Here is a 14745-nt window from a genome sequence, read left to right on the forward strand (position 1 = left end):
AGAGTTAATAGCCCAGGATGCACTGTGTTCTGCACGGGCCTACCGTCACGGGCTGCTGACTTGCGGTGCACTTGGGCAGGGTCACAGGTGCAGAGTAGGTTCACCGGATGACAAGGGGCCTTGTCACGGAGTGTCATGTTGGACAGTGGAAGGTGTACCCCCAGGGCAGGATGCGGAGGGCAGGCCCACGCTGATACAGTCACTATGGTGGAGATGAATGGAACAGACACATGTCGGACACGAAGTCCGGTCCCGCCAGAAGAAGATGCAGAAAACCACCAGGCCATGGGCTCTGTGCCACCAAGGTCCAACCAGATGGTGCCCATGACAGAGTTAGTGGCACCAGTGCTGTTAGGGGATGTCGCCTGCGATGAGGCATGTCCAATTGTGTGGATTCCTCCACATCTTACCCAAGACACAATTCCACATGTGTGACCTACTGGACTGCAGTGTAGGCCTGAGGCAGCGGTCACCACGGGTCATTCACCGAGTCTCGCCGGCATAGGTTGGATGCTCCCCCCGGCATGCGGAGTTCAGGTTCAGTGGCACCATGGGACACGGACTTGCGATGAACAGGGTTGATGGCACCAGGTCAGTTGTTGATAGTGTTCGGTCACCTCCATGACGGTGACCTGGCTTTGCTCCGGACTGAGCCCCATCTTCCTCTTACTCCTCTCCGTGCGACCACTGGTGTGGAATCTGCCATTTGTGATTCGCGACTAGGTCCTGGATGTGGAACCTACTGGTCCGCAGGGTAGTCCTGGTCCCTCATCGACGTGTTGCCGGCTGGCGTTGAACAGGGTTAGTGGCACCATGTGTTGCCGGCAGGTGTTGAACAGGGTTAGTGGCACCACGTGTCGCAAGATGCCCATATGGAACTATGCCTCACTGATCGGGGGGGTCTGGTGCTGTGGCCACTGCCCCGGCTTTGGGGTCACTGCCATTCAGGACTAAGGACACAGTTTCACATATGGGACATACTGGGCCAAAGAGGACGCCGGTGTAGTATGTGAATGAGGAAGGAGTAATGTGGGCCAGCGTTGGGGAGCCAGCGATGGTCTGAGAGGCTGCCAGTGTCGCGGCCCTCGGGCTTGGAGCTTGCGCCTGCATGTGGTGGGCCCTCCATGACACTCGCCGTTGTTGGCAGGTGATCAGTGTGGCATGGCTGCCCAGGGGCCGGCCTGACGGGTTTTGGGTCCAGCGGGCCTGGGTACGGCAGGCGCACAGGATCGCAGGCAACTCCGCTCACAAGGACGGTGTCGGCCTTGTGGCGTGGTGAGAGGTGCCACTCTGGCAGAGACGTTGGGCTTTCCAGAAGAGGACCACGCCCAGGGCTACGTGCTTTTTATTCACACCCCTACGCTGGCCTGGCATACGCCAGGCCATCCCACTCCGCTCATGCGTACGGGGGGACATAACAGGCGACATTTCCGCAAACTCCTCCACTGGCCAGGGTGACATGGTTGCGTCCACTGCCCACTACACTCCATACACCTGAGGTGTATGTCGCCATGGATATGGGTGTGTTCTGCATACTGTGGTCTGTCCAGCACATCTCCGCCACTCTTGGAATTGTGTACTTTCCCCATCATGGTTCTCTTGCCTCCTTCACACATGCCTGGTTGCCACCTCTCCCCACATTCAGCTAGTGTGTGGCTGAGGTGCCATGCCGTTGATGGCTCATGCTCAAGGCTTGCCCAGGTTACCATTGTGAGTTGTTCTGTCGTGTCTGGTGGGTGGGCATGTTGTTTTGCATGTTGGTTTTGATTTTGTGACATGTGCATTGCCAGAGTTGTGATTTGCATGGTTGTGGAGTTGAGGTGAGTGGGGTGTTCATTTAGAACTTGCCAAGGGTCTGTGCATTTCCTTTGGTGCCATCCTGGGAACGCTGCAAACAATGATGAGATCCATTTCTGCCTATGCAAGGTGGTGACCAGTAAGGCCAATGTGTCACTAAGGAATGTAAGTTTAATTGAGGATTAGATAGGCCTTAAACTGGCCTTTCAAAGTGTGCCATATCCTTGACCAATAGAAGCAAAACAGTGTACAAGACCATAATATTTACTTAAGAACAGCGCCTGTATATCACACTTCTCCAACATCTTGCACACTGAAGAGTTTTTTGGTCATCCTGTAGTAGTTGAGTTCTAGCCGGTCCCCCCTTTAAAATCCACCGTTATCCAGTTTGGCCCGACTTTTGCTACCTTCCCACGTCCCGGCAGGGACGGACGGCCTGGTAAAGCTTCCCTTCCTCCGAGATACCGATGACAGGAGCCACCCTGCAGACTACGCTCAAGGCCAGGACCGAGCGGCTGCAGCACGGCCTGCCTAGTGGTGGACCCAGAGCTGTGGAGAGACCGGAGAAGAGAGCTGAGAGGCAAGATTTATGACTGGCTGGATGGAGGTGATGTCCTGCCTGGGTGCTGTGGGAGAGCGTGGATGTTAGGAGCCCGAAAACCTTAACGGGAGCAGAATGGCGATAGTTCCCAATGCCCCTGTCAATCCACTCCATCATTCGATAACGCGAGTTGGCAGAAGGGCACCAAGGGGGGAAAGGGTATGGGGATAAGAAGGGACTGCTTGGTCCACCCAGGTCTTTTACCTTCTGGCTGTTACTCCCACTCTTCTGGCTGGCTATGCTGTCTGTATGCTCTATTTGGTTTTTGGGGTCAGGAGACTAAAAGGGAATATAGCCCATATATATATATATATATTAAACTTTTTCTTCTACCTATTAACAACTTAACTCAAACTTTAGCATATTTGTATGGTTACATACATACCCAAAATGGATCAGTAAAGTGCCCCTCTTATGTGACAGTATATGTATTTCTAAGATCTGTGTAAGCTTAGTAGATACATTTTCTTTTTCTTCTTTCATTTCAGGAATTAAAGAAAAAAAGTAACTCAAGGAGAGATTTCGATCTAGAGCAAGGTAAGTCACTTCTTATTCCTATGTTGTTCTTTGTAATTACTCAAACAATTTGTACTGTATTTTTCTACTTAAAATGCTAAAGACACACTTAGCTTGTAGTAAGAAGCTATTGAAATGATGCAGCACTAATGAGTTTTGAAGACGACTGGTAACACTGCTCATTTTGGTTTCATAAAGAGCTCAGGACAGGGGCGGCTGGTGACATTTGGAAGTGGTGGGCATAAAATTATTGTCATACTGCACCGCTGCGAGTGAGCATAGCGAGCGAGCCGGAACAACCTAACAACCTATAGGGGGATTTTTTTTTTTTTTAAAGTGTACAAATGGTGCATTTTCAAGCAAATTTGAGAAAGCAGGAAGGTTATTAAAGCAATTGTGAAAGTGCAGTTATTACATTAATAAAGAGATGTCACGAATTCCCCATATGGTAAAAAATACTAGTTCTACTATATGAGGGGGCCTAAAGAAACCTTTATCAACAGCAAATAGACCACCAGAGACTCAAGCAAGCAGCAGTCAGGGACACAGTGAATTCTGGAGATCTTTCACAACTTTTTTTAGGTTTTAGGGGAGACAGACCTACAACTCATTTGTACTTTATCACTAGACAACACAATATTCATGTTTCATGCAGTTGTATACAAAAACCGTGCCAGGATTATCGGCACAGCAAGCCAAAATGCAGTTTGTCCTTGGCACCTCCCTACCAGCAAAATAGTCACATTTACAGCTCCCAGATGCAACACAGTACCCTTTTGCTATCTGTTAGCACTGTAAGGCACCTGTCTTATCTCATCTTAAGGACGGTCTTTAAGTAAGGCAAGGCCTGCCCTTAAGCTGCAATGGTGGCATTCCGCTCTAACACAATCTAATATATTGCTTTACCTGCTCATGATATGACTTGAATGAATTTCAATGACTGTAAACAAATGTCAATTTCCAGATTACAACATATAAAACATATAAAAGGGCATTCATTGCAAAGAGTATTTTTTGCATGCGCTTAATGTGGATGAAAATAATGCTTACTTGACAACTGCTTTTTATTCACTGCACAGTAAAAAAATCCTAGGCCTTATAGCATAAGTAGTTTCGCCTTTCAAAAAACATTCTTATCCACTAATGTTATTTATCGCGATCGACTGATTCCAAATACTTTCTCCTCTCTGTTAAGTATGGGAGGGCCAATTCTGACAGCAGGGTCAGCTCTCTGCAGAGGTGACTAAAGATTGTACATTTGTAAATACAGTACCTCGAACAGCTTTTTCCATCTCAGGGTCAGGAGCACGAGGGCTGAATCTTGTCACGCGCACCATGCTGGAACTTGGTGATACTTTTTCAGAATGTGGCTTCCGAGTCTAAAATGTCTAAAGTGCAGCAGACTCCAAGTTTTAAGCAAAGGCCAGGCCCGTGAGAACCCAGGAGAGCTTTCACTAGCTAGTTATTCAGCAGAGCAGCTCCGAAAGTCAAGCACCTTGAGGCACTCAGTTCTAACTAAGCAAGCACTATACAAGAGTAATATGCTGTCCAAAATAAAAATCCAAAAACGCAAAATCCTGGGAACAGCTAAAACTCTAATGGAGTGAAAGATTCAGTAAAAGATGTGAAATAAAAACGGGAACTAAATCACTGCCATGGGTCACCTGGATACTTATTACATTTATTGTTCACAAATTGTCAGTGTTTTTCACAGTCATGTTAAGGACATGAAAATAGTGCCCAACAGGGTCCCGTTTCAATGTCTGCTCTAAAATGGTACCGGGTCTGAGACCCGGAGGGACCCGGCCCAATCAATGCCCAGCAGTGTTACTCACCAGAAAACGTTAAAATAGAATATGCTCAAACAAGGCACTGTGATGCGTTATCGATACAGCAGTGATGGTCGGTTGTGCGAATTTTACCATACACCGTTATTTGCATTGAAATATGAAGCATACCATGTAGTTTTAGTACAATCAGCGCCACTAGAATTATGCAATTTTGTGCCCACAGCGATTTTCACATAATAATTATCTATTTGCCACAAGCACATACATATGTGTTTCTAGGTCAAATGGTTCAAAAGTTACAAACAATACAGAAACACGCGTTGCCGCTCCGGGTAAGGCGCTTTACCTGCGGCTCTGAAAGTGGCAGCATGTAAGAGAAGGGACGGTCGGCAAGCACTATGTGAGCTGAAGCACACTGCCTTTAAGAGCAAGCACTTCCGTGATGGAAGTGCCTCCGTAAAGGCAGCATGTGTCATCAGGGCCGAAATGTTCTGCGTAAGTTCGTAAAACACACAAATGTACATGAACTGAAAGCGTGTCCGGTTTGTTGCTGCGTGTATTTAAAGTATGCACTTTAAAGAAGTGCACAGTGCTTTGCTGTCTTGCCTATTTAAAGCAGGCGCTTTAAATTACAGCAGCAGAAAGAAGGCCCTTTGGGTTCATTTACATATGTGTTTTACGAACCAGCACAGACCCAGACAGAAGTGCGTCCCGGAGGCCTGTGTCACGGTGGCCTCAAGGTGGTCGCCACAATTCGCCCCACCACCAGTGTGGTAAACACATGCCCCGTTGCCCGGGAGAGGTCGATCATAGAAATACTCCGCATTCCTGCGACAGGTCTGTTCCTTCACATGTCCGGGTCTGCGTTTACTGCCCCAGGACCGAACACAGGGGCGTGGGATGGTCAACGAGATTAAAGGGGGGGTGAGGTCTGAAATATCCCAACAAGCAACAGAGCGTACCCCACAAACAGGCATAATGGGAGGCCCTGATAATGGAGGCAGTGACACTGAGGACCACTTGTACAGACAGCAGATAAAGGGGTATTAGCGCCTGGGGCATGATACGGTGACAGAGAGGAGTGATAGGTGGGCAGGAAGAATGGCACACAGAAAGACCTTACACTTATGTCAGCTGCTACTACTTCACACCTTCTGTATCGAACTAAAGGTTGCTAATCTGATAAAAGTAAACCAACCAACCTGCTGCGCGCTCGTTTGAAACCACGGCCGCAGGCGGCGGCGCCTTTCTTTTTCCAGCAACTGTGTCCCGGAAATAGGAGCTACCAAAGTTGCGTAGCCACTCCCCTAAGGTCGCTTCGGCTATACCCAATTAGGAAGCCTAATTCACGGAGGCGAAAGGAGTGCTGAAACTGTTATCACCCCCTGCACTGTGCGCCAGCCCTGCCCCTTCCCATTATCCTGAATGGCGCTCCACTGACCGCGCCCCGGGCCAATTCCTTAGCGCCCTATTGGAAATACATGCACTGCCGCTTTATGCAGCCACTCCCTCAAGGCTGATGTCACCAGCCTCCTCGCTTGCCTCGAGGGCGAGGAATAGTCCTCGCCATGCTTTGCATATGTGCACAGGAAGACTCTTCGAGTTCGAGACAATCACAAAAAAAAAGATTTTACATAGTTTCACTGAAACTATGTAAAATCTTTTTTTTTGTTTCGGAGCACCAAGCAGTGAGAACTTATTTTCCATGGTGTTCATTCTTTAATCTCTCCCTTTAGTTTTCCCCGACGCTGGTAGGTAGGGCAACGCCCCCTACACCCCTTAATACCAGCCGCCACTGGGTCAGGATGCACTGGAACACCTTCCCTCATTGACAGCTGTGAAGTGGAGATACTAATCTCCGTTCAGGAATACTTACTCTCTTCTTTTTTGACAGCTGTGAAGTGGAGGCACTAATTTCCGTTCAAGCTGCTTCGGTAATTTATTAAACTAAACACTTCAGTGAACTGGCAACTAAACCACTATAAAAATAATTTTCTTAAAAATAGGCAGGAGTCTTTGGGAACAGAAACTTAACTCAAGATCACCAAACCAGTTTTTAATTACTTTTTAACACGACAATTCTCTGCGGATGGAGCGCGATTAATGTTTGAAAGCTGCTGAGTTGAGACACTAATCTCAACTGAGACACTGCCCAGTTACTTCAAGGAAAACTGCAAAGAATAGATTGAAAACGAGGAACTGCCCACAACCAAGCAAGGAGACTCCCTGAAAGCACACTAGTCATCTGGAGCACAACATAAATAATCTCAGGACATTAAGGAAACTAAACGATGCCCACACACGACGTTTCTACCCTCACTAAACTAACTAACACAAAGGAGTTTAAAAGAATACTTCCTACCTGGTAAATTGCCTCAGTGAAGTGCACAGAGTGGAATTTTTGCATCACGAACATTCCACCCTGAGCTTCAGAGGGAAACCCCAGAAACACTAGACCAGGTTGCTTTAATGTACATTTTGGCAGCCCTTTTGGAGTTCCGTTTACTCCACTTTATTCTCTATGTATTTGATTTAACCTCTTTTGTAGTGTAAGGAGTTCTTTGAAAAAGAGTTGCATTAACTGTTTTAGCCCAGAGTTTTAGGGGCAGATTTATGACGACTGGCGCATCCCTGCATATCAGCAGGGATGCGCCAGTTATTATGCGCCACAGCTGCGCCACCACGGATGCGCCGCATTTATAATGCGGCGCACCATGGGGCAAAAACGGCACAGATGCGTGACGCATCTGTGCCGAAAAGTGGCGCATTGCTGGAGTTGCGTCGCAAGCGCGACGCAGCTCCAGCAATGATCTGGGGGGCCCTATCTGTACAATGCTGCGTCAATCCTTACGCATGCTTTAAGCAGGCGCAGGGTTTTGACGCAGCATGGGCCTAAAAGTGACTGAGTGAAATCTTGTAGATTTCACTCAGCCACTTTTAGGAGGCGTTCCTGCGCCGGAACGCCCCCACCTGCCCTGGAACGCCTACATGTGGCGCAGGGCTTTACAACGTGACGCATCTGGGAGATGCGTCACGTTTGTAAATGCCCCGCACCATGGCGCAGGATTTGCGCCGCTGCTGCGTCACAAAAGTGACGCAACGGCGGCGCAAAAGTGCCGCAAGTGCAACATAAATCTGCCCCTTAGTGTCTTTAGAACTGTCCTGACAGCAGAGCCGTGGTGCCCTGCGTTGACCTTGGAGGTTCATTGTGACATCCTGGGTGGGGGGGGGAAGGGGGGAGGGAGCGCTTTGAACCGCATGGTGTGGCCTGCAGCGGTAGTGCTCTGTCTCTGGGCTGCTTCCCTCCCTGTGGACTGCTGAGGCCTGGGATGAGTGCCTGTATGCCGGAAGCGGGGGGCCTTTGTGAAGTCCCTACAGAGTGTGGTCCAGAGGATCTTGAGCACAAGGTGAGTGGTGCTCGATCTTCTGTCGGCTGGGATGATTCGGTGGAGGCCAGGCGGTGATTCAGGATTGTTCATTGGCTCTGGCAGGTGGCAAAGAACCGAAGAAAATGCAACAGAATAACATGGATGGAAATGCAGACCCACAAATACACAGAAGGAGAGCGGAGCCTCCCATGGGGAGCTGCGACCAAGCCAGGGCAAGGAACAATCACAGCCGACTCAATGAGAAATTATGGCCACCATTCATAGCATGAAGAGCACGCTTGAACCCAAATTGGATTCAGTGGTGGCGGAGATGTCGCTGCTGTGGGCTGAGGTAATAAAGAAACGGACCACCTACGTGACATAGTAAAGATTGTAGTGGGCATCTCTGATGTTGCTACTCAATTCCAACAGCAGGTCAACTACCTACAGAAAGAGGGAAGGTCCAGATACAAAAACAATCACCTGGTGGGGGTTCCTGAGCATGCGGAAGAGCCTTGTACGGACCTCTTCATTGTGAACATTATCATGAACATTCTGCAGACCAAAAGTTTCTACATTTTTCTCTGTTGAACGGGCCCATACGTGTGCCCATGACCGCTCTCAGACCCCGGGCACCTCGTTGCACAATCATCACAAGGATCTTCAACCATAGAAACAGGGATACCATACTTCAGGCGGCGAGGCGCACACCAAACTTAAGATTTGAAGGCACAAGGTCAGCCTATATCCAGATTTTTCTCTTAGGGTTTAGCAGCAACACAGAGGTTTCCTGGATGTCAAGATAGAGCTTTGAAATCAAGACATCATATATATGATTGAAAATGAGATCCTGTGCACACGTATGGATAATTATCTGGTTCTGTTTGTATTCAACATGAGCCAGAAAGTGTCTGAGAATTCTTATTATGGATATACACTGGTCGACATCAGGCGTGCTGCGTGCAAGATTTCTTTTAATGAAATGTTCAACTCAATATACATAAGAAAATAATCAGCCGACACGTGTTTCGTCACAACGTGCAGCTAATGTGACTCATCAGGGCTAAGGAAGGAAAAGGAATAGGGAAAAATAAGGGGAAATAAAAGTAAATGCAAGGTGTCAAAAAGTAAAAACAAAATAGAATAAACTAAATAAATGGAACCATGGCCACTGTCATAACATAATGAAAGCCAAGGAAAAAGGACGACGCCAGAAGGACCGGCTCAAAGTGCGGTGTTTGTGAAGGAGACGGAGGATTCTACGGTGTGCTAGGAAAGGGGAGCAAAGTGTAACAAGATGGTGATGGAAGGTCGTGGTTAACGTAAAACGGATAGTATAAACAAGTGAGGCAGGCAGAATAATGCAAAGAATAAAATTAACCGTGAAAATACCTGAGTCTAACAGAATGGATAAGTTAGTGTCTATTACAGGAAAGGTAGAAGGTATAGTAAGTGAATGGACCTAAGTAAGAGTAGAATGCCGTGTGATGTGCATAATTAAGACTAGTAATCCATAGTGTAGAAATGCGAAAAAGGCAATAACAATCTAAGCTATATAGGGTGTGTCATGCCAGTGAAAGTATACATAAACGGCATGAGGACTGATTCATAACATATGGCGATCAAAACATGGAAGGGGATTCATAGAGTAAACACATTGATGCTGAAAACATAATAAAACGGAAACAGTCAAATGGAGAACAAATGTTGGTCAGGAAACGGCATGGAGGTCAAATGGCTCAAAACCCAACATTAACTTCGAGAATACAGAACCTTGTGATTAGCTATCGTAACTTAATGATGACATTCATAAAGGAAGCAAGAATACGTATAGAATGAAAATACGGGAAACTGCAAGGAAGTCAAAAGTGACAACATCACACATTGATGCACACATTACGTTTAGTAAGCGGGTGGTGTCTGTCAATAACAAGAATTTAAATGAAACAAAGGGGTGTATGACAAGTACAGGGCATAATTGGATAAACCGGGGTTCACAAGTTCGTATCACAGTAGATGGATGAAAATACTGGTGCAAGAGAACATCCTGTGTAGAAATGCAGTAAAGAAACGTGACAGGAGCACAGGTAAAAACGCAAATATAGGAAGAAAATAAATACAAGAAGTGGCAGCTACCTGTTACGGAAGGTGGTTATATCGGAAATGACCTCTGTAAGAAGTCGCCTGAGGAGAAGGAAAAAACCCGCCGAGGAAAGAGCGGGAACTGGGATCGAACGGGTAAAAGCTCAAGTAGCAGGATCTGTAGCGTTGAAAAGACAGGGAGTGTGGATCAGTAAAAGTGGTACAGAAATATTACAAAAAGGGAAGGGGTGTGCAGTGCAGAGCCTTACCTGTTGAGGAGCGGTCTCGGATGTGGGATCAGCTCACGATTCCAAGGTGCGGAATGGCGAGTGTAGGAAAGACCGGAAATAAAATAGTCTCCAGGTCTAAAAACGACTAGAGCGGCTGAAGGTGCTTCCGGTTGTAGAACCGGAAGTGAGGACAATGGAAAGTAACGTGGATGGATCGATATAGTAATACTAAGTAGCGTGCGTGAAATATGGGGACGGAAGGTCAGCAGAGAGAAGGGACAAACAGAGGTGAAACTTACAGGGGAAATAGAAATGAACAGGAAAGTAAGTATGTTTACTAAGTATAAAGAAACCAGGTAAGAGTTCTACAAATTACACACGTTAAAGGATCCATTAGAAGAAAAGCTGGGGTGGTGCAAATGTAAGAATGTAACAAAATAATAACATAGATAACAGAACAGGCCAAAAAAGCATGTCAGTGAAAATATGATGGGGCCATTGAGGCTAGGTGAGCAATAGTCATGGGAAGCAACATTAAGCATGATTAAACGATAGAAGGTAAACACCTGAAAGGACAAAAGAGAGTAAAATCCAGAATACAAACAAACCAGTAAGGTATAATACCAGAGTCAACAAGGTAAAGAGGTGGGTGGGAAAACTGTAATATTCACCACCATGTTCAGAGAAACATGTTAATACAATACAGCTGGCGGACCTGTAGGAGTAAAAAGAGAGACCTACATAACATTACAGAAAACATCAGGTTTGAAGAGTCAAGACCCTAAGAAATACTGTAGTTCATGGTCAATGTTGAGACCATGTTTGACCGACTGAAGACGCATGATCCATGACGCTTCTTGTCTTCTCAGTCTTAATTCACGATTGCCACCTCTGACACTAATTTTGGCGATGTCAATTCCAAAAAAGGTTAGGCTCTTGCGTGGTCCTTGTGTTTTGCATGTAGCTATGTGCGAAGCCATAGGGTACTTGGCATCTTCGTTGTGCATAGCTCTGACATGCTCGCTGATACGTTCTTTTAGAGGTCTGATCGTACTTCCCACATATTGTAATTTGCAGGTGCATTGTAGGATGTAAATGACAAAGTTGGAGTTGCAGTTGATGTTAACATGTAATGTTATGTAGGTCTCTCTTTTTACTCCTACAGGTCCGCCAGCTGTATTGTATTAACATGTTTCTCTGAACATGGTGGTGAATATTACAGTTTTCCCACCCACCTCTTTACCTTGTTGACTCTGGTATTATACCTTACTGGTTTGTTTGTATTCTGGATTTTACTCTCTTTTGTCCTTTCAGGTGTTTACCTTCTATCGTTTAATCATGCTTAATGTTGCTTCCCATGACTATTGCTCACCTAGCCTCAATGGCCCCATCATATTTTCACTGACATGCTTTTTTGGCCTGTTCTGTTATCTATGTTATTATTTTGTTACATTCTTACATTTGCACCACCCCAGCTTTTCTTCTAATGGATCCTTTAACGTGTGTCATTTGTAGAACTCTTACCTGGTTTCTTTATACTTAGTAAACATACTTACTTTCCTGTTCATTTCTATTTCCCCTGTAAGTTTCACCTTTGTTTGTCCCTTCTCTCTGCTGACCTTCCGTCCCCATATTTCACGCACGCTACTTAGTATTACTATATCGATCCATCCACGTTACTTTCCATTGTCATCACTTCCGGTTCTACAACCGGAAGCACCTTCAGCCGCTCTAGTCGTTTTTAGACCTGGAGACTATTTTATTTCCGGTCTTTCCTACACTCGCCATTCCGCACCTTGGAATCGTGAGCTGATCCCACATCCGAGACCGCTCCTCAACCGGTAAGGCTCTGCACTGCACACCCCTTACCTTTTTGTATTATTTCTGTACCACTTTTACTGATCCACACTCCCTGTCTTTTCAACGCTACAGATCCTGCTACTTGAGCTTTTACCCGTTCGATCCCAGTTCCCGCCCTTTCCTCGGCGGGTTTTTTCCTTCTCCTCAGGCGACTTCTTACAGAGGTCATTTCCGATATAACCACCTTCCGTAACAGGTAGCTGCCACTTCTTGTATTTATTTTCTTCCTATATTTGCGTTTTTACCTGTGCTCCTGTCACGTTTCTTTACTGCTTTTCTACACAGGATGTTCTCTTGCACCAGTATTTTCATCCATCTACTGTGATACGAACTTGTGAACCCCGGTTTATCCAATTATGCCCTGTACTTGTCATACACCCCTTTGTTTCATTTTAATTCTTGTTACTGACAGACACCACCCGCTTAATAAACGTAATGTGTGCATCAATGTGTGATGTTGTCACTTTTGACTTCCTTGCAGTTTCCCGTATTTTCAGTCTATACGTATTCTTGCTTCCTTTATGAATGTCATCATTAAGTTCCGATAGCTAATCACAAGGTTCTGTATTCTCGAAGTTAATGTTGGGTTTTGAGCCATTTGACCTCCATGCCGTTTCCTGACCAACATTTGTTCTCCATTTGACTCTTTCCGTTTTATTATGTTTTCAGCATCAATGGGTTTACTCTATGAATCCCCTTCCATGTTTTGATCGCCATATGTTATGAATCTGTCCTCATGCCGTTTATGTATCCTTTCACTGGCATGACACACCCTATATAGCTTAGATTGTTATTGCTTTTTTCGCATTTCTACACTATGGATTACTAGTCTTAATTATGCACATCACACGGCATTCTACTCTTACTTAGGTCCATTCACTTACTATACCTTCTACCTTTCCTGTAATAGCCACTGACTTATCCATTCTGTTAGACTCAGGTATTTTCACGGTTAATTTTATTCTTTGCATTATTCTGCCTGCCTCACTTGTTTATACTCTCCGTTTTACGTTAACCACGACCTTCCATCTCCATCTTGTTACACTTCGCTCCCCTTTACTAGCACACCGTAGAATCCTCCGTCTCCTTCACAAACACCGCACTTTGAGCCGGTCCTTCTGGCGTCGTCCTTTTTCCTTGGCTTTCATTATGTTATGACAGTGGCCATGGTTCCATTTATTTAGTTTATTCTATTTTGTTTTTACTTTTTGACACTTTGCATTTACTTTTATTTCCCCTTATTTTTCCCTATTCCTTTTCCTTCCTTAGCCCTGATGAGTCACAATAGCTACACGTTGTGACGAAACACGTGTCAGCTGATTATTTTCTTATGTATATTGAGTTGAACATTTCATTAAAAGAAATCTTGCACGCAACACGCCTGATGTCGACCAGTGTATATCCATAATAAGAATTCTCAGACACTTTCTGGCTCATGTTGAATACAAACAGAACCAGATAATTATCCATACGTGTGCACAGGATCTCATTTTCAGTTATTGATGTGGGCCATGACAGGGGTAATTTCATTGGGTTTGTCCCCCCTGACCTGGTTGCACCGGATACTATTGTTCTTTATACTTAACTACGTACACGCTTGAGCGCCAAGCTTCCTCCAAATCAATCAAACCCTTTCCACTGCCGAGACGATCATATATATGATGCTTTTCCTAGCCAGGCTCCGAGTGATCATGAAGGGAAGGGAAGGGCTCGTCGAGTCCCTGGAGGCAGCCTGGGGGTGGCTGGAGGGCTGGCGTCCTGCCTCTGGAGGCAGAAGGAGAGGCATCCCCAGGCTACAGTGGAGGGACATGGATGATGGGACGGCCAGCAACCAGTCGACGAAAAGTGATAGGGAGGGCCCGCACAGGGTGAGCAAACTATGCAGATAGTGGCCTCATGAAACATCCCATCAGGTCTGGTCTGGAACTTGGCCGCGGCAATGTGACTGGCCCTTCGGACTAGAACTGTGAGCCAATATATTCTGAGATATACTTCTGGAGCGGGAGGGGGAAAAAACAATTTTGGCCCATGTTGGGGGGAGATGGACACAGGGGCATCACTGGCAAATTTTACCCCTAGTTATAAGTTAACTACAATGTTTTCAGGGACGACATGCACCTTGCTAGTTGAGGATGGGTAGGTAGTTTGGCTCCAGCCATGCAGGGTTGCAAGGAGGGTGGATTTACTGTTGACATAGGGTGTTTTCTTTTCAAGTTACAGTGCAGGAATAGCCAAATGATTTGTGGTGCCTCCTGGGGCCCCATCAGTACTCTAGGTGACAAGTCCCATGACCCACTATGCTCAGTACAACTATGACCCATTACCGCTGTGCCCGACATAAAATCCTTTCATGGAATGTAAATGGTCTTGGTGATAGGATCAAAAGGGGAATAGACCTCCAATTTATCAAAAGACATAGCCCAGACATAGTTTTATTACAGGGGACCCACCTCCTGGGTAACTCTTGCAGAGCTATGTCCAGAGGGGCCTACACTATGACT

General features: G+C 46.0%; 1 protein-coding gene and 1 long non-coding RNA gene across 2 annotated transcripts in view; both read right to left on the reverse strand.

The window, feature by feature from the left end:
• LOC146860223 (uncharacterized) overlaps positions 1-6070 on the reverse strand; it is a 74731-nt gene extending 68661 nt beyond the window's left edge. The window contains exon 1 of the long non-coding RNA XR_014978808.1: positions 5907-6070. This is a non-coding gene — a long non-coding RNA (uncharacterized LOC146860223). The remainder of the gene's footprint in view (positions 1-5906) is intronic.
• The window catches only part of THSD4 (thrombospondin type 1 domain containing 4), a 2089562-nt gene that overhangs the window by 1073214 nt on the left and 1001603 nt on the right, over positions 1-14745 (reverse strand). The gene's annotated exons all lie outside the window — the stretch shown is intronic.

Source organism: Triturus cristatus, chromosome 3_1 (assembly GCF_964204655.1).
Source record: "Triturus cristatus chromosome 3_1, aTriCri1.1, whole genome shotgun sequence".
Taxonomy (NCBI): Eukaryota; Metazoa; Chordata; class Amphibia; order Caudata; family Salamandridae; genus Triturus; species Triturus cristatus.